We start from the raw sequence: 20,718 nt of genomic DNA, 5'->3' as shown, positions 1-20,718 counted from the left end.
ACATTATTTTCAAATGCACACAGAACTTTCTCCAGAGGGGCTCATGCTAGGTCACAGAACAAGTCTTTATAAATTTAAGAAGAGTGAAATTATTCCAAGTAACAATTTTGACCACAATGGGATGAATCTAAAAATTATAAAAAAAGGAAAAATTCACAAATACATGGAAATTAAATAGCACATTCTTGAACAACCATTAGGTCAAAGAGAAAAGTCCAAAGGGCAATTAGAAAATAACACAAAACAAACAACAATGCAAACACAACATAATAAAACTTAGATGATGCAGTAAAAACAGTACTAAGAAGGAAGTCTATAATGATAAATACCTGCATTTAACAAAAGAAGAAAGATCTCAAACAACATATATTTACACCTCAAAAAACTAGAAAAAGAAGGACAAATTAAATCTGAACTTAGCAGAAGGAAGTAAATAATACAGATTAGAGCTGAAATAAATCAAGTGAGAATAGAAAAACAAGAAAAATTGACAAAACTACAAGCTGGTTCTTGGAAAAACTAAAATCAACAGACCTTTAGCTGAATTAACTAAGAAAAAAGAGATAAGATAAATAAATAATATCAGAAATGGAAGAGGATATATTACAACTGATTCCACAGAAGTAAAAAATAAAAGAGACTGTTATGGACAATTATATTCCAAGTGACTTAGGAGAAATGGATAAATTTCTAGAAACATACAAACTATCAAGTCTAAATCAAGAAGATATAGAACATTTAAACAGACCATTAACCTATATGACCAATAAAGAGACTGAATCAGTAATCAAAAAACTCTCAGAAAAGAAATGACCAGGACTAGATGGCATCACAAGTGAATTCTATCAAACATTTAAAGAAGAATTAATACCAACCCTTCTTAAACTCCTCCAAAAAATATAAGAGGGAAAACATTCAAACTTATTTTATGAGGCCATTATCACACTGATACCAAAACCATACAAAGTCAACACAAGAAAAGAAAACTATAGGCCAATATCCCTGATAAACATAGCTGTAACTATCAACAAAATATTAGCAAACTTAATTCAACATCACATTAAAAAGATCATGCATAATGATCAAATGGGATTTGTCCCTATGACGCAAGGATAGTTCAACATACACCAATTAATTGATGTGATACACCACATGAACAGAATGAAGAATAAAAATCTTTTGCCATATCAATAGATGCAGAAAAATCAGCTGAAAAAATTCAACACCCATTCATGATTGAAAAAAACTCTCAAATTAGGTATAGAAGGAACTTACTTCAACACAATAAAGTCTATATATTAAAAGCCCACAGTTAGCATCATACCCAGTAGTCAAAAACAAAGGTTTTCCTCTTAGATCTGAAACAAGGCAAGATGTCCACTCTTGCCACTTCTTTCAACATAATATTGGAAGCCCTATCCAGAGCAATTAGGCAAGAAGAAGAAATAAGAGGCACCCAAATCAGAAAGGAAAAAACTTATATCTGTCTGTTTTAAGACGAAATAATTTTATGTGTAGAAAAAGCCGAATACTCCAACCAAAAAACCACTAGAACTAATAAATAGATTCAGAAAAGTTGCAGGATACAAAATCAGCATACAAAAATCAGCTGCATTTCTATATACTAACAATGAACTATCCAAAAAGAAAATTATGTAAACAATCAAAAGATAGAGTACTTAGGAATAAGTTTAAATAAGGAGGTGAAAGATTTGTACACTGAAAACTATAAAACACTGATGGAAGAAAATAAAGCAGATACAAATAAATAAACATTCAGTGTTCGTGGATTGGAGGAAATAATATTGTTAAAATGTTGATACTACCCAAAGGAATCTACAGATTCAATACAATCACTATCAGAATCCCAATGGCATATTTTTACAGAAACAGATAAAAGAATCCTAAAATTCATATGGAACCACAAATATCATGAATAGCCAAAGTGCTTTTGAGTAAGAAGAACAAAGTTGGAGGCATCATATTTCCTAATTTCAAAATATACTACCAAGCTCAAGTAATCAAAATAGTATGGTATTGGCATTAAAAAAAAGACATATAGACCAATGGAACAGAATAGAGAGACCAGAACCAAACACATGCATATATGATCAGTCGAATTTGGACAAGGGTACTGAGAATACACAATGGGGAAAGGATGGTCTCTTCAATAAATGGTGTTGGAAAAACTGGATATCCGCATCCAAAAAAATTAAATTAAATGCTTATTTTACACAAAAATCAACTCAAAATTGATTAAAGAGTTAAATGTAAGATCTGAAACTGTAAGACTCCTAGGAAGAAAATATAAAAGAAAAGCTTCTTGACATTGGTCTGGGCAATGATTTCTTGGATATGACACCAAAAACACAGACTTTCTTCTCACCTCTCTCAGCTATGACTCCACAGAAGATGTCATAAAACAAATCACAGTTTGTGGGGGGAAAAAAACATACAGATCACCATTAATTATAAGACTTTATTCAGAAGGCCAGTGATTATCTTTGGGAAAAAAGGCAGAATTTTTTATAGCTTTTTAGCAAGGGATTTATCTAAATTTCAGCTTATTTAAGGAATAGTGGGTCAAAATTTGTTTTAAAGAGGGAGGAATTGTTCTTGTACTTTAACAGCCATGGTTTTGGCAATTTGATTTATCAAGAAAGTGAAAGAAACAATTAATAAGGCCAAGTTCAATAGGGGGTTGGGAGGAACAGCTGCAGGTGACAAAGGCATGCAAGGGACAGAGTGGAAAATTTTTAACCCTCCCAGGTCTTTTTCAATTTATGTATTACAGCCCTGCTATGTACCAATATTATTTCCTTTCATTATATTTGTTTTCAGTTATTTGTATTTATAATTGTTTCTTGTGATAATAGACTTACAAGTTAGGCAGGAATTTTTATTTCTTATTGGATTTTATTTTACAATATATTGTAATTAAGTTAATAATTTTATTCTCAACACATTTTTAAATTACTTTGATGAAAAGTAGTTATTTTTTTCTAAAACTAAATTCTTGTAAAATTGAGATGCATCTTATATATTTCCTAAGCACTGGAAAATTATGAGAGTAGTTCATTACCTGGTAAAAACAAGTTAAGAAAAGTAGAGTGTGTAAAAGCTGGATTGTAAGGGCCAATTAAAACACTGGTAGTGAGGAAGTGGGGGCAGCAAGTGTAGATATTTATGTTAGGATATCTGATGAAGAAGGGACGGGAAGAGGCAGAGTAGTAACTTAAGGGATCCAAGGGGAATGTCTTATTTATTTATTTACTTACTTCCAGTTTTATTGAGATATAAATGACATATAGCCCTGTAGAAGCTTCAGGGATACAACGTAACCAACTGATTTACATACGTCATATAGCGATTGTCACAATAAGTCGGTGAATATCTATCATCTCATATAGGTACATACAAAATTAAAGAAATAGAAAAGTAAGTAATAAATTTTTTTTCTTGTGATGAGAACTCAGGATTTACTCTCTAACTTTCATATGTAACATACAGCAGTTCTAATTATATTTATCATGTTGTACATTATATCCCTAGTACTTATTTATTTTACAGCTGGAAGTTTGTACCTTTTCACTGTCTTCATCCAATCACCCAATTCCCCCTCCCCTCATGGCCCCTCCACCCCACCCCTGTTTCTGGTAACACAAATCTGATCTCTTTTTCTAGGAGTTTGTTTGTTTTTGAAGTACAATTGACCTACAACACTACATTAGTTCCTGTTAAACAACATAGTGATTTGATACTTCTATACATTTCAAATTGATCACCACAATAAGTCTAGTTAAGATATGTCACCATACAAAGATATTAGGGAACATCTTTTAGAATAGAGAGTCTATTCATGTTAATTGGCAAAAGAAAAAAAGACTTAAGCTTAGAATATTTGATAGAGTTGATGTCTCAGTAGATGTGGGAAACAATGAGAGTGGGAACACAAACTAAAGATGACGCAATCCACGTCAGATAAGTTTCATCTCCTTGGGAAGGCTGTAACTAAAATCATTTGCTAAGAGTGAGAGAGGTGGGCAAGGGGACTGAATCTTCAGGAAATTGAGGGAACGGAGATTAGCAACAGATGTCCTTAAGAGTCCTCTGAGGAGTCTCACTAGCTCAAGCTGCACATTGCCTGCCAGCTCCTATTAAATAGGGAGCTGACAGAAGTAGACAGTAGAAACCTTTTCACAGTCTGGGAAAATAGTGTGTCAAGCAAATTAATAGAACTCTAGGCATGAAAACCTCAAACTTCTAAAACTGTGCTCAAATAGACATGGCAATAGACAATTGCGTTCACTTCAGTTGATTCTTATAAGTTTTAAAACCTATGCAGAATCCTCAAGATCCTAAGAGATGTGAGTACAGGTTCTATTTTACCCCATTTCTGTCAGCAGTACATATACTTGAAGAAGGAGACAGTTCTTCCATGCTTGATAGCTCCCACAAATCACTATGCCCCTTTAATCTCCCACTAAAGACAAAGACACACACATAAACACACATTGATTTTCATTATGTCTCGGCTTTTGTTCGATAAGTTTAAAAGGAACCACCTGGTGAGTTACAGCTTCAGTATATGTATATCTATTCAGGACAATATACTGAGTAATATTCTAAAAGCTGAGCCAAGGATAGTATTTATGAATCTTGTAAATATTAGAATATATAGTACCTTACTAAAATTATAAATAGCAGCATATTCAGGTATAAATGTAATATTAACAGAATGCAGAAATATGATGCAAAGTAATCACAGCTGATTCCGGAAGAGGTCACAAAAAATTTCAGAAAATAACTATGACAAATATTAAGGCATAAATACAGTGAGGAAAACTTGGGACAGGGGAGGTCAGAGTGGATATGAAATAAGTACTGCACCTCCTGTAATGTCTGAGACACAGAGCTTTCCTTGAGACACTGGCATGTGAAGGGAGAGTAGGAGACTTCCACCATGGTATCAGCCTAACTCATGACCCTTTAATTTAACTCCTCAAAAACATGAAAGGGAAGCAACTAGGGAATCATGTTTACAGTACATAACCTTACCTCTATGTCCAGACTTTATTAAACTCTTATTATATATTTGACTCAACCTTCTCTCTCTGAATTTCTCTCCCCTGAGACTATAGACTTGTAAAATAAGTTCAAAGTTAGCAGATTTTTTTCAATCCTTTAAATGTGGTTATGCAAATGAAAGCCAGCCATTTTCCACAAACCACAGAGGCCAAGAAATCGAAGTAGTTCACCCTTGAGTGTAAAATAATACAACAGGTATACAGAGATAGACGACAAGATTTCTAAAGGTCAGCCAATTCCTAATTGTAATCCTTCTTTTTGAGACTTGAACCCTACCTTCGGGTTCATGAGGAATCTCTGTCCTGTACTTTCTTATCATAAATTTCTTCTATTCTTAATCCTGTTGAAGTTGGTCTCTCACACATGTCATCAGAAGTCCTGAATCTAGGGAGAGTTGAAAATCTAGAATAGTAGAACTTTTTATCCAATTAATGATATGCCTTTCTGACATGTAGCCTGTGTTTGATTCCTGACTCAACCACTTACTAGCTATGTATACTTTTTTTTTAATTGAAGTATACCTGATTTGCAATGTTGTGTTGTTTTCTGCCGTACAGCACAGTGATTCAGTACTTTTTCAGATTATACTCCATTGTGGGTTATTATAAGATGGTGGCTATATTTCCCTGTGCTATACAGTATATCCTTGTTGTCTATCTATTTTTTACATCTAGCTATGTGTCTTTGAGTAAATTGCTTAATCTCTCTGTGCTAAAATTTCCCCTTCTGTAAAACAGCAATTGGTACTTAAATCATAAGGTTGTGACAGGAATTAATGAAATGAGTTAGCATACATAAAGCACTTAGAAGGGTGCCTGGTATTTAGCAAGTGATTATTATATTTGATAAATATATACATATCTTAGTGGGTACAGATGGAGATAAATAAAAAGTTAAGCAGCATGTTCAACAAATTAAGTTGTATAATAACATATTCTTATAAGTCAAAAGCTCTCAAAAAAAAATAGGCCTTTCAGATGTCTCTCCATATTCATATATAATCAAATAAGGCAAAGTACTGGACGTGTTGGATGTGGTAAGACATAGATAAAATGCATTATGTCATTTGGCTAAATTTCTACAAACACATGGCTACTCTATGAGAAGATTCCGCTTCAGACCACTGAAAGATTCGGACTTGGCATCCTGAATGTACATGCATACACACACACACACACCCATTTTGAGTATATAAATTTCCTCATACAGGAATATGAAAGGAATGGGTCAGTGGAATGTTTTGAGAAGTGAATCTGATTTCCTAATGATATGATCATCATTTATTGCTTCCACTGAATGTCAAATTGTAGAGACATGGGCTCAGCAGGTTTAAACACCAAAATAGGCTTCAGATAAATTACTTGACATCTGTCTCCTTGGAGGCCATTAGGAGGACTGACAAGCACTTTCTTTCGGAAGAAATGCACACAGCTTATGAATAATCAGGGAACTGGATACAGAAGAGTTGAGAAAATATAAAAAAGTTAAAAAATAATTTTCCACCGTTTCTTCAAGTTTATGGTAACTTTCATCTATAAAGTTATGATGAAAATTAATTTACTATAAAATTGGGAAAAGTTTAAAATAAGAATTTGGCTATTGCTTGTATGATCATCTTTTTGTCATATAATAATAATAAATGAAAATAATAAGAAGTAGCATTTACTGAGAACTTAATATATGGATGCCAGGCACTGTGCTGAGTTCTTTCATTTTGTTTAGTTCTGATAATGATTTATTTACTTCTCATTCTTCATATAATAAACAGTTACCCTGTGACAGACAGATTGGGAAATAAGACTTAGATTAAGTCACTTGCCTGCACTTAACTAGTAAATAACAGAGTTGGGATGAGAAGCTCACACCCTTCTAACTACTCTGCTGTACTACCATTATTCACCTTCAGAGCTTTGAACAATCAGTATTCAGTTTGATAAAAACACATACCACTTTCACCTCCATGTACATCAAAGCCCTACAAACTTCTCCAACTTCAATGTAACTTAGTGGAGTGGAACAAATCAGTTAATCCATGTCATGTTCTGTTCAGTTTTCATGGCATTCACGTTTGGCATGTTAGCTTTATTTACTCTCTGCTTTTCTTACTGAAACCACTTCTCATCTTCAGACAGTTTTAAGTAGCTGTAAAATTAATCTTTCACAGTCCATTCTATGAAGAAACAGTTGGAAGTTAAGATACAGAAAGATGTATTTAAGTCACATACTATTTTCCATCTCTTCTGCTTTCAAAGATAAAACCCAGAATACAGGGATCTTCAGCATTGGAAAAAAAAAAATCATTCTGACACAGTATATGTCAAAAGAAATATTCTTCTAAAATATCCATTTTCCTCTTCTAAAATGTTACTTTGAAATGCCAGCCCATAATTTCCAGACAGCATAAAGTACCGTAAAAATCAAAGGGAAGTTAGTGGGTTTTGTCTGAACAACACCTTCAATGTGCGATTTTAGTGCTTCAGTTTGGGATGTAGGGAGCTGGATATTCTGCATATTTCTTCCCTGTAATTCAATATGGCATGTCTAATAGTGTGAATAGTCTCTTTTTTGGATGGAGAGACAAGATGTGGGGGTAGGTGATGATGGTTCCAGTGACAGAGACTATGTGCAGTTAAGAACACTGTGCATAATTCATGCAATTCCATTTTTACTTTGCAAATGTGCCGCAAAATTTCAATTGGGTGCTCTAAGGGGGAAAAAAAAGAAATGCTTCAAGAGGTATTTTTAAATCCTCAACAATTCCATTTCAAGTCTCTTAAGTCTACATCAATACCAACTATATTTATTGATATAGGTTCTATAAAATGCCTCCATTTAATCAACTGCTTTAATTGACCTTGACACTGATTTGACAACAAGCCTAAATTCCATTCCTCCTTCTTGATGTTCATGATAAAACTCTCATGCATTCGCGCTATTCAGAGAGCTGGCAGGTCATTTTTCAATGTCATTTCATGCAGCTTAGTGTTAAAGAAGTCTGTCTCAGAGAATGATTCTGTTTATTTAAACCACTGATGAAAACTTAAAGACTCAAATTGTTTCAGGTAACAATAACACAAATGGCAAACATCATGGAAAACAAACAAAAATGATTTTGATTATAGAAATTACTGAGTCACTCCCTTCTGCCCCCTCCCCAAACAATTCAATAAACAAACAAAGGCAAGCAATGAAAAAACTATGAGGTGATGGAGACTGGAGAATTCTGACTGGACAGGTGAAAATGACAGGAGTCTGGGGAAGAAAAAGCGACTGGTCAATACATGATAAAATCTGGTCCAGGTAATGGGAAAAAAAATGGTTGCTCAGTTTAGACAAAGGCCCACGTTAAAGAAAAGCAACACACAGGGAACCCAAGAAACAGATAAAGGCCTTACCTAGAAATGTAAAGCTGGTGTCTTTTGTGCCAGTGAGGGGAGGAGAAAAGATATGTAAGAGACTGTGGTTGGCCAGGGCTGAGTGATGCTGAAGTAAGGTCTTGCTTGGACAGTGTGACTGATGACCAGAACTACCACTTCCATGAGAGAATGAGGTTAATGGCAGCAGTAGGAAGCAGATTGTAACTAACCTACATAAAGTTAACTGGTCTGTGGAGACTCCCTCCTGGTTACTAGCTCCCCTCTCAAGAAGGAGAGCCTTCCCTCTGAGGTAGTGTTACCCTGGATCTAAGTGTAGTTGCAGTGGTAATAAAAGCACCTACTATTTCAGGTAGCATATGATTTCCTTGGAAACCATATGGATTACATGAATAGCATGTGAGTTACTGAGAAAAGAATCCAAGTGTCAATTTAACCACTTAAGAGCGAGAAGATAAAGGACAGAAATGAGAAGTTGTGAGATGCCTCAAGTCATCTGCATGCATGTCCCCCCTTTACACATTGTTTTAAAAACAACAGGAGAAATTTTGAAGGGTCTAGGTTCAAAATAGTCTTGTTATTAATTTAAGTATGTACTCTTTGCCCACTTTGGTAGTCATGAGAAACTGCAGCATTCCTGTGTTCTCTAACCTGCACCGAATCTAACATGTCCTAATGATTAGGTAAATGCCTAATAAGTAAATGCCTAATTCATCAATATATTGCACACAGAGAAGCCCAATCAATTCCTTTATATGGTTCTCAAACCTCACTATTGCACATCCAGCTCTTTCAAATGGCTCAAGAGTCACTTTAGTCTAGCTCAGTCTTCTCTTAAAACAGTTAGCGAGTCACACTGTAAGCAAAAAAGATGGGTTATTTTCCAGGCTCCTCTAGTAGCCAAAAAACCAAGGCACCTTTGTGGCCTAATTGTCAAATTTTCAGAGGGATGCTTGCTCCCAATCTAATGGTCAATGGAGAGGCTACATCTGAACTGTTCTGAGCTTTTTGATCTAAAGGTGTTTAACTCTCTCACTGTCAGTGAAGGGGGTGGTGTGGGAAGCAAGAGGTAAAGCTGAAACTGAGAAGGACTACTAATAAAATTTCCCAGTACTCTTGGGGTTAAATCACTTTTAATTCAACGGGTTTTCAGGGGAATGAGGTAGCAGTGACTTCTGTATAATAGAGAATTGGGCATGAGTCACAGCTTCTTGAGCGCAAGATGACTCAGGGACCCAATGGTTAATTTTCTCTGTCACTCTCTAGATACATCATAGAAACAGCAAGTAGACTGAAGCAAACTTTTCAAGAGTAAGAAGAGAAGCTAGAAGAGAACGGAATAGTGCTACACGGTTCTGAATGAAAATAACTGTTAATCCTGAAAGGAAGTAAAATCAAGACATTTCAGAAAAACAAAACCTGGGCATTAACCATTGATAGACCTTCAATAAAGGAACTTTTGGAAGGAAACTGAACCAAAAAGGAAAAAGTGAGATGCAAGAAGTAATAGTGATCAAAGAAGATCATAGATGTGTAAGTAAATCTAAGCAAATGATAACCACATAATGCAATACAATTAATGATAATTTGAAAGACAAAAATCAAAATTGCTCTTGTGGAATTAGAACACTGGAGAACAGTTCTATGGAAATTGAAAGAAAGTAATGGAAGTCAAAGCATTCTACAATGGCCCGTAAATACTATATTATTCAGAAGGAACACAGGGATATTGATTAACTTTAGTTTTTGTTAAATATGCACATTAAGTGTTTAAGAGTGACTATTAAAGAACAGAATCAAGGTACAACTTCCAAATCAGTATAGGAAAACATATACTTTAAAAATACCTCAAATATTTCAAAAGAAGTCTCTCTAATATGAAAAAAAAAGAAAAGCAAGATAAACTGAAAACTAAATCTATTAAAAATAAATGCAAATATATTCATAAACACAATAAATATAAAGTAATCCAATTTATTAGTTAAAAATATGTATTTTCAGGTTGTGCTAAATTTTCCTAGCTATATTGTTTAAAGAGAAATATAAAACAAAAGCACCCATAAATACTAACAATCAAGTCTGTGAAAATTTGGTGTAGCTATATTACGATCAAGCAAAATAGACTTAAACTTAAAAAAAAAGAAAGACACTGGGCTTCCCTGGTGGCGCAGTGGTTGAGAGTCCGCCTGCCGATGCAGGGGACACGGGTTCGTGCCCCGGTCCAGGAAGATCCCACATGCCGCGGAGCGGATGGGCCCGTGAGCCATGGCCACTGGGCCTGTGCGTCCGGAGCCTGTGCTCTGCAACAGGAGAGGCCACAACAGTGAGAGGCCCGTGTACCGCAAAAAAAAAAAGAAAAGAAAAAAGAAAGACACTGCTAAAGATAAAATAGGATGATGCAATATAACAAATAGTTTAATCAGGAATACATAAGAATTCTAACTCACTTTGTACTTAATAATACAAACTAAAAAGGACATAAAGCACAAAGTGAATTACTAAGAAATTAACAAAGCTAAGTTAAAATGAGGAAATTGTACATACTTGGATGCAGAAAAATTTTAAATATCTTTCTTAGGAGTTAATAGATCAATAGACAAAATAAATGTGTGAGTTTATAGAAGATTGAACCAATAGGAAAAAAACATATGCCCATGTATCATATACATAGAGCAGCATTCAAAATTGGAGAATACAGATGTTTCAGGAACAAAGGGGACATTTATGATAATTTATCACATATTAAGCTACAAACTAAGCCTTAACCAATATAAAGACTCCCACATTAGGAAGTTATGAGTTTGCCACTCACCCCAAGTATTTTTTTACCATGGTGGCCTTGAAAGCATTAACAAAGAACTCACAAGCAAACTACTGAGGGGGAAAATGGGAGTACAAATGAACACATGCAAAATCATACCATTCACTAAAACAATCATATAGTAAAAATATAAAAACCTGTATGTGAAGTTTTGGAATTTAAGAGATGTCACCTCTTGCAGATATTATAAGGAGTAGGGGGGACTAGGGAAACAGCTTTATTGTAATATTTCTTAAAACTACCATTTTCACAGGTATTCATTATATTATTTTTATGTCATTTCATATGCCTTTGATTATAAAATTTCAATTTTATAATCAAAAATAAGCTAAAAAATAAATAACTGTTCTGTATATTTCTTACTGTGAGAAAATACAGTTTGTAACAAGTTATCTTTCTTGTAAAAAGGATATAGTAGTTCAAATTCTCAAAAATAACAAGAATGTGGAGGAGGATCAAGATGGCGGAGTAGGAGGACATGGAACTCACATCCCCCCACAAACAAATCAAAAATACATCTAGATGAGGAAAAATTCTCACCAAAATCCAGCTGGAAACTGGCAGAAGATCTCTTTCGCAACCAGAGCTGCAAAAAAGATCTCCATGTAACTGCATAGGACAGAAAAAATAGGCATCTGGATGGGACTGGCACCCCTGGGAGGAATCTGTGAAGGAGGCAAGGTCCACAGGGGCAGGCCCTCACCCTGGGGAATGCCCTTGTCTGCTGAGAGTCTGCTGGGACAGATAGAGGGACTGGAGCAGCCTGGACTCTGCTCATGAGAGTGCACACATGCTGGCTTGCTAGCAATCAGGGAGCTAGACTGGTGCTGATGTCTGCCACCTTGCTGCACTACCCAGCCCAAAACACAGACCGGATCGGGCTACTAGTACATGCACTGACTAAGCACTGAATCTCCAGCAGATGGGCCCTGGGAGAGGACTTGATCTAGCTGCATGGAGACAACCCAAAAGGCCTGGGCTGTAGTCTGGGTCAAACCTCAGAGCCCACTGTCAGCACTCACAGAGCAGGGACAGGTCCAACAGCAGCACACTTGGTTGGCATACATACTGGATGGCACCACAGAAACACATGTCTCAGGCAGACAACTCCTGGGAAGGAGTACTCAGTTGTTCATTCCTGGCAGGAGTACTCCAGTTCCACCCACCTCACACCACAGCTTGGAGTCAGCTCTGGGGCAGGCAGGTCCTGGGAAAGGCCTGACACAGAGGCAGCCAAGGTGCCTGTTGGCAGCAAAACCACCTCAATTCCTGCAGCCACAGAACCCCAGACTCCAGCATCAGCCCACTTGACAACACAGCCTAGCACTAGGTCTGGCACAAACACAGTAAAGAAAGGGATGCAACCTTGGGCTGCTTCTGGGCAGAACCACGTGTGCCTGCACAGGCAGCACGTAGGTTCACTGTGACCACAGGGGCCTCACTTGCTTCAGTGCTCACCTCCTTTGGGATAGAGCATGTACTCAAGGGCAATGGAGGCTTATCAAACCTGACCCTCAGTGCTCTGCTCCAATAACTGGGGAGAAGACTTCGCCCCCAAAAGGGCTGAAGAGAAATACTGAAAGGCCATCTCTAATCAGAAAAGAAGGAAGAATCTACAGGAAAGGGAAAATCACAATAGGAAAGGCAAATATATAAAAGGATTGAAGATCACTTAATTAAGCTAGTATATAGATTAAAAAACAATAAAAAATAAACCAGTTATAACTACAATGAAGAACAAAAGTATAACCATGAAGATGTAAAATAAGACATCATAAAAACAAAATGTGGCGGAGCGGAGTAAAAAGTGTAAATTTTTTAGAATGTGCTTGAACTTATATGACTATCAGTCTAAAGTAAGTAGATATAGAACATACTTGAAAATCAGGGTAACCACAAATCAAAACCCAAATATATATAATGTATATAGATTTACAAAAACCAAAAAGAAAGGAACTCAAGTATAATACAAAAGAAAAACATCAAACCACAAAAGGAAAAACAAGAAGAAGAAAGGAACAAAAAAGAATTAAAAAATCAACTGGAAAACAAGATTTAAAATGGCAATAAGTATATAAATATCAATACTTACTTTAAATGTCAATGGACTAAGTGCTCGAATCAAAAGACAAAGAGTGGCAGATTGGATTAAAAGAACAAAAACCTACAATATGCTGCCTACAAGAGACTCACTTCAGGTTGAAAGACACACACAGATTGAAAGTGAGGGGGGGAAAAGATATTTCAAACAAATGGAAATGACAAAAAAGTGAGAGCAGCAATACTCATATCAGACAAAATAGACTTTAAAACAAAGTCCATAAAGAAAAACAAAGAAGGGCATTATACAATGATAAAGGGATCAGTACAAGAAGAGGATATTACATTTGTTAAAATATATACACCCAATATAGGAGCACATAAATACATAAAACAAACACTAACAGACATAAAGGGAGAAACTGATAGGAATACAATAACAGTAGGAGACCCCCACTGTCATCCCACTGACATCAATGGACAGATCTTCCAGACAGAAAATCAATAAGGCAACAGAGCTCCTACATGACACAGTAGACCGTCTATCTACAGGACACCACATCCAAAAAAATAAGAATACACATGCTTTCAAGCACACATGGAACACTCTCTAGGATAGACCACATACTAGGTCATGAAGCAAACCTCAACGAATTTAAGAGTATAGAAATTATTTCAAGCATCTTTTCTGATCAGAATGGCATGAAACTAGGAATCAACCACAGAGAAAAATGGGGGGAAAATGAACACATGGAGACTAAACAACATGTTACTAAAACCCCAGTGAGTCAATGATGAAATCAAAGAGGAAATTTTAAAAATACCCCAAGACAAACAACAATGAAAACACAACCATACAAAATCTATGGGATGCAGCAAACGCAATTCAAAGAGGGGAGTTCATAGCGATACAGGCCTTCCTCAAGAAACAAGAAAAATCTCAAACAACCTAACCTATAACCTAAAAGAATTAGAAAAATTTGTTCCCTCCCAAACAAAACTCAAAGTCAGCCATAGGAAGGAAATAATAAAGATCAGAGAAGAAATATTAAATAAGAGATAAAAAAAGTAAAGATCAATAAAACCAACTGTTGGTTTTTTGAAACGATAAACAAAATCGACAAACCCATAGTCAGGCTCACCAGGAAGAGAGAGAGGACTCAAATAAAATAAGAAATGAAAGAGGAGAAATAACAACTGATACTGGAGAAATACAAAAAGTCATAAGAGAATACTGTGAACAGTTATATGCCAACAAATTGGACAACCTAGAAGAAATGGACAGGTTTCTAGAAATATAAAGCCTGACAAAATTGAGTAAAGAATAAACAGATAATTTGAAGAGACTGATCCTAGAAGGGAACTAGAATCTGTAATTTAAAAAACTCTCTTCAAACAAAAGTCCAGGACCAGATGGCTTCACTGGGGAATTCTACCAAACATACAAAGAAGAACTTATACCTATCCTTCTCAAATTCTTCCAGAAGACTGAAGAGAAGGGAACCCTCCCAAATTAATTCTGTGAAGCCAACATCACCAAGATACAAAAGCCAGATAGATGTTACAAAAAAAGAAAATAACAGGCCAATATCTTTGATGAATATAGATGCAAAAAGCCTCAATAAAATATTAGCAAACTGAATCCAAGCATACATGAAAAGGATCATACACCATAATCAAGCTGGATTAATTCCAGAGTCACAAAGATGGTTCAAAATATGCAAATCAATCAATGTGTTACACCACATTAAAAAAAGGAATGACAAAAACCACATGATTATCTCAAAAGACGCAGAAAAAGCATGTGACAAAATCCAACATTCACTCATGATAAAAACTCTTACCGAAGTGGGTACAGAGGTAATATATCAAGATAATAAAAGCCATTTATGACAAACCCACAGCCAACATAATACTCAACATTGAAAAGTTGAAAGCCTTCCTGCTAAATCCTGGAACAAGACAAAGAAGCCCACTCTCACCACTTCTATTCAACATAGTATTGGAAGTCCTAGCCAAATAAATCAGACAAGAAAAAGAAATAAAAGGTACTCAAATTGGAAGGGAAGAGGTAAAACTGTCATTATTTGCTGATGACATGATACTTTATATAGAGAACCCTAAAGACTCCACACAAAAACTATTAGAACTAATAAATTAATTCAGCAAGGTAGCAATATACAAGATTAATACACAGAAATCTGTTGCATTTCTTTACACTAACAATAAAATATCAGAAAGTAAAAAGTAACAATCCCATTTAAAACCACATCAAAAAATAAAATAAAATAAAATACCTAGGAATAAATTTAACCAAGGAGGTGAAAAACCTATATGCTAAAAACTACTGGTAAATGAAATTGAAAATTATTCAAAGAAATGGAAATATATCTTATGCTCTTGGATTGGAAGAATTAATATTATTAAAATGGCAATACTACCCAAAGCAATCTACAGATTTAATGTGATCCCTGTCAAAATACCCATGACGTTTTTCACTAAACTAAAACAAATAGTTCTAAAATTTATATGGAACTACAAACGACACAAAAATATGTGCCACACACCCAATGGAATGTTACTCAGCCATAAAAGGAATAAAATATTGCCATTTGCAGCGACATGGATGGACCTAGAGAATATCATACTAAATGAAGTAAGTCAAACAGAGACAAATATTATATGATACCAATTATATGTGGAATCTAAAAAATAATACAAATGAATCTATATACAAAACAGAAACATACTCACAGATATAGAAAACGAATTTATGGTTATCACAGGGGAAAAGTATGGTGGAGGGATAAATTAGAAGTATGGGATTAACAGATACAAGCTACTATACATAAAATAGATAAGCAACAAGGATTTACTGTATAGCACAGGGAACTATATTCAATATCTTATAATAAACTTTAATGGAAAATAACCTGAAAAAGAAAATATATATACACAACCGATTCACTTTAATGTACACCTAAAACTAATGCAACATTGTAAATCAACTATACTTCAATTTAAAAATAAGAAAAGAATAAATAAACAAGAGACAGTAAGATTTCAACCAGCCCTCAACTCCTTTACACCTACCTCTCACCTATCTCACTATTTTTTCTATAACCCTACACTGTGCTTTTGTAATGATGTATTTCTAAAGTTAAATTTTGAGTTGTAATTTCCTATCACCAATGATCACATGTTAATAGTTCTAATCAGATTTTTTAATTAATTTCATAAAGTATGTTATTCATCAGGAAGATTTTTCATTTTAGCAAATTTTTTTATTTCACTAAAAAGTTTTTCTTTTAAATACACTTTTACAGATATGTAGCAATACTTGGAAAGACATGAATAAAATAATTTTCACTTGCTCTGTAAAAAAATTAAAAATAAGAAAAAATTTAAAAATAAAAAATAGTTTTCAATAAAATGAAAGCAATGGAAGATAATTTTATGTTTGAGGATGTAAGTGAATTTTAAAAGGTGAACCAAAACAATTTAAAAGTAAAATTAGAGATAACCAACCACTGCAAAATATTACCTCCTGTTTGGATGTATTTGCAGAAATCTTCCATCATATTTTTCCCTAAACTGTACTATAACAAGCATTAATGGGCATTCTTGGTGAAAGTTTAGGAAACATTACACATTGTTTCTCTTCCTGGAGAATCACAAGGCATATTATTACATGAAATGGCTCTGAGAAACTACTGGCCTGTTTAATTTTGTTTAACTTCAATTTTCGCAAATTCATTTGATTATAAAACCCTTGTTCTAAGGAACGTCTATTAGCAACTGTCAGGATATTAATGTCCCATTGAACACAATTTAGGAAATATTTCCCATAACCTTTGTTTCCTAAACTCACAACTAAGTGGGAAATACTTTACATCAACCATTTATATTTCGTTTATATAAAGAGTAAGGGTGTGCAATCATTCTTCAGGTGAAGTGCCTCAAATGATTTTTTTCCTTCCAATGCCTATTGTCATTTCTGTAGTTAAAATTAAAAGAGAAGGTGTACTAAATACTGAACAGAACTTGTGAACCCATCAAGCCTTTACTCTTAACGATTTACCAAACATCAGATATTTTTCATTCAAAATATTTTTGATTCAGTTTTGTTTACCATGGATTGTAAAACCAAAACAGAAAACTAATTAAATACAAAAACGAAAAGGGAGAAAATAAAACTATCTGAAACACAGATATAACCACCATTATGGCTATAGAGCTATGATGGACCTAGTTTTATATATATTTTTCTTAGTTATATATGTATATCTTTTTCTTAATGTACTTTTCCAAAGGACTTTGCTCAACTGAAGTGCTCTCTCCCTCCCTTATTCTCGTTTTCTTTTTCTCTCCTTCTCTCCTTCTCAAGTAACCTGATTTCTATCCTAAAAATAATTCATAATATTCTCTGAAGGCCAGTGTTTTCATGATTTAACATATACCATCTGAGATGCAATCAATTTAAGTTCATCATGTAGACCAAACAGGCTTGATATCAAAGGCAAAGTCCAAGAGAAACACCTTCTGTTAGGCTTTCAGCACCAGGGTTAAATTTTTGCTTTACCAGAAGAGCAATTTAAGAGCTCCAATGATCAGCACTCTAGTCCTTTTATGGACTGTCATAAAAGAGCAGCCAGCAATATTTCCATTATTATTGTGTAGGCTTCATTTCATTCATGTATTTATGCACTCATTTATTCATCCACTTAACTAGAAACACCATACATTTAACTAGAAAATAAAGATTTAGACTCCCTTTTCAAACTAAACTGGATTATACAGGCCTGCTTGTATCATGGTAAATGTATAGGGAAAAGCGAGAGAAAACTCATTATTTCAATTTGGCACTGGCTCTCAAGCATTACTATTTCAGTAATCCTATATTTAGTTTAGCAAAGTATTATTTTGTGGAAGCAGAGAATATGATTGAAAGTTATATGCCTCAGTCCATGAGCAGTCCCACTGGCACAGGGACCTGCTGGGAAACCTGGTGGGCCCCTAGAGATCCTGAAATTAACCTATATTGTGCTCCAGCCTTTCCAGCCCCCATTCATAAACAGTCCAAAGTATCCTGGGAAACATGCCTGTTAGTGACCTCTGAGGCAGGGCAGCCAAATTCAGTCCAATAGCAACTCCTAAAATGGACCTTTGACTCAGCTTGAACCTCTCCCCGCTGTGGTCCACAAGTAGTCCACCTTTAGTCAGGCTTTCACAGACCCACCAGGAGACATGCTGGCCTGTGCCTCTGAAAGTAAGCCTGCCAACCTCAGTCCAACTGCAGATTCTACAACAGCCCTTTAACTTGGCTGCAGTCCCTCCCAGTCATGGTCAGGGTGCACTGCTGCCTGTCCAAGGACCTGGCAGGAGATGAGCCCATCTGTGCCTCCATAGCAAGGTGTGTAGACCTCAACCCTGGCTGTGGACCCAAAGTAGCCCTGGGTCTCAGTTCCAGGCCCTCTCAACCATAATCTGGATCCAGTCTTGCCTACTCAGGAACATATCCAGTGACCTGACAAGGAACCCTCCCAGCTACCCATCAGGATACCACCTGTCTATGCACCTGGTAAAAGGCCTGCAGTCCAAGGATCCAACTTCAGACCCAGAAGTGAATCCTTGTCCCAGTGCCACCCTACTGAACAAGGTCCTAGAGATAGTCCCATTCATCTAGGGATCATACAGGATCCAGGTGATCCCAAACCCCTTGTAACAAGCCTGCTAACCACTGATCCCACTGCAGACCCAACAACGGCTTCATTTAAAGCAATCATTAATAAAACTAAAGGGAGAAATAAACAGCAACACAATAATAGTAGGGGAACCATTACCCCACTTTTAACATTGGAAAGATCATCTGGACAGAAAATCAATAAAGAAACAATGGACTTGAATAACTCTATAGACCAAATAGACTTAATGGACATATTCTGTATTCAACAGAACCAGAATACACATTCTTCTCAAGCACATATGGAACATTCTCCAGGATAGATCATATGCTGGGCCACAAAGAAAGTCAACAAATTTAGGAAGACTGACTGCATATCACGATGAACACTACGGTATGAAATTAGAAATCAAGAACAGGAGGAAAATTCACAAATACGTGGAAATTAAACAATACACTCCTGAATGATTAATCAATAGGTCAAAGAAGAAATCAAAAAGTAAATCAGAAAGTATATTGAGACAAATGAAAATAGAAATACAACATACTAAATAAAGCTTATGGAATACTGCAAAAGCAGTTTTAAGAGGAAAGTTTTAGTGATAAATGCCTATGATAAGAAAAAAGTTCTCAAACATCCTAACTTTATACCTCAAGGAACTAGAAAAAGAAGAACAAACTAAGTCCAAAGATAGTAGAAAGAAAGAAATAATAAAGATCAGAGAAGATTAAATGAAATATAGACTAGAAAAGACAAAAAAAATGAAACAGTTGTATTTTTTGAAAAGATAAACAAAATTGACAAAACTTTAGCTAGACAAACCAAGGAAAAAGAACAATAACTCAAATTAAAAAATTATAAGTGAAGGAAGAGACATAACTTCTCTTCCTTCACTTATAATAAGAGAAATATTTGCAAATCATATACCTGATATGGGTTAATATCCAAAATATATAAAGAACGCATACAACTTAACAGGAAAAAAGAAACCCAAATAATCTGATTAAAAATGGGCAAAGGGGCTTCCCTGGTGGCGCAGTGGTTGAGAGTCCGCCTGCTGTTGCAGGGGACGCGGGTCCATGCCCCAGTCTGGGAAGGTCCCACATGCCACGGAGCGGCTAGGCCCATGAGCCATGGCCACTGAGCCTGCGTGTCCAGAGCCTGTGCTCCGCAACGGGAGAGGCCACAACAGTGAGAGGCCCGCGTACCGCAAAAAAAAAAAAAAAAAGCACATAGTCTCCTTCCAATTAATTGCTTACATTTTTGTCTTTTAATTCTGCCAAGCTCTTAGTCATGGGAAATTTTTATAAATTTAGGAAGAATAATTATTTTCCCCCAAAAGATAACTAAGTCAAACATGAATACCATTTTAATACTGCTTTCAAAGATAGGAGACCACAGATGTGAGAGTTCACATTTGCTTTTGCTAGTATTTCTATGAGTTGTTCAGGGGAATTCCCCGGCCGTCCAGTGGTTAAGACTCCGTGCTTTCACTGTCAAGGGCCTGGGTTCAATCCCTGGTCGGGGAACTAAGATCCCGTTCCTGCAAGCTGTGCAGTACAGCCAAAATAAATAAATAAACAAACAAACAAATAAATAAATAAAATAAAAAAGAGTTGTTCAGATAATTTCAGAAAGGTTTTAAAGAGGCAAGAGAAAACATAAATGAAAATCAAAGGAAGAAAAGTTCTAAGTGCAGACATAATAAACA

Source organism: Delphinapterus leucas, chromosome 11 (assembly GCF_059928025.1).
Source record: "Delphinapterus leucas isolate spDelLeu-1000000601 "Yukka" chromosome 11, BTC_Dleu_Yukka2, whole genome shotgun sequence".
Classification (NCBI taxonomy): Eukaryota; Metazoa; Chordata; class Mammalia; order Artiodactyla; family Monodontidae; genus Delphinapterus; species Delphinapterus leucas.
The sequence above is the reverse complement of the archived record's forward strand: the minus strand, read 5'-3'. Positions refer to the sequence as shown.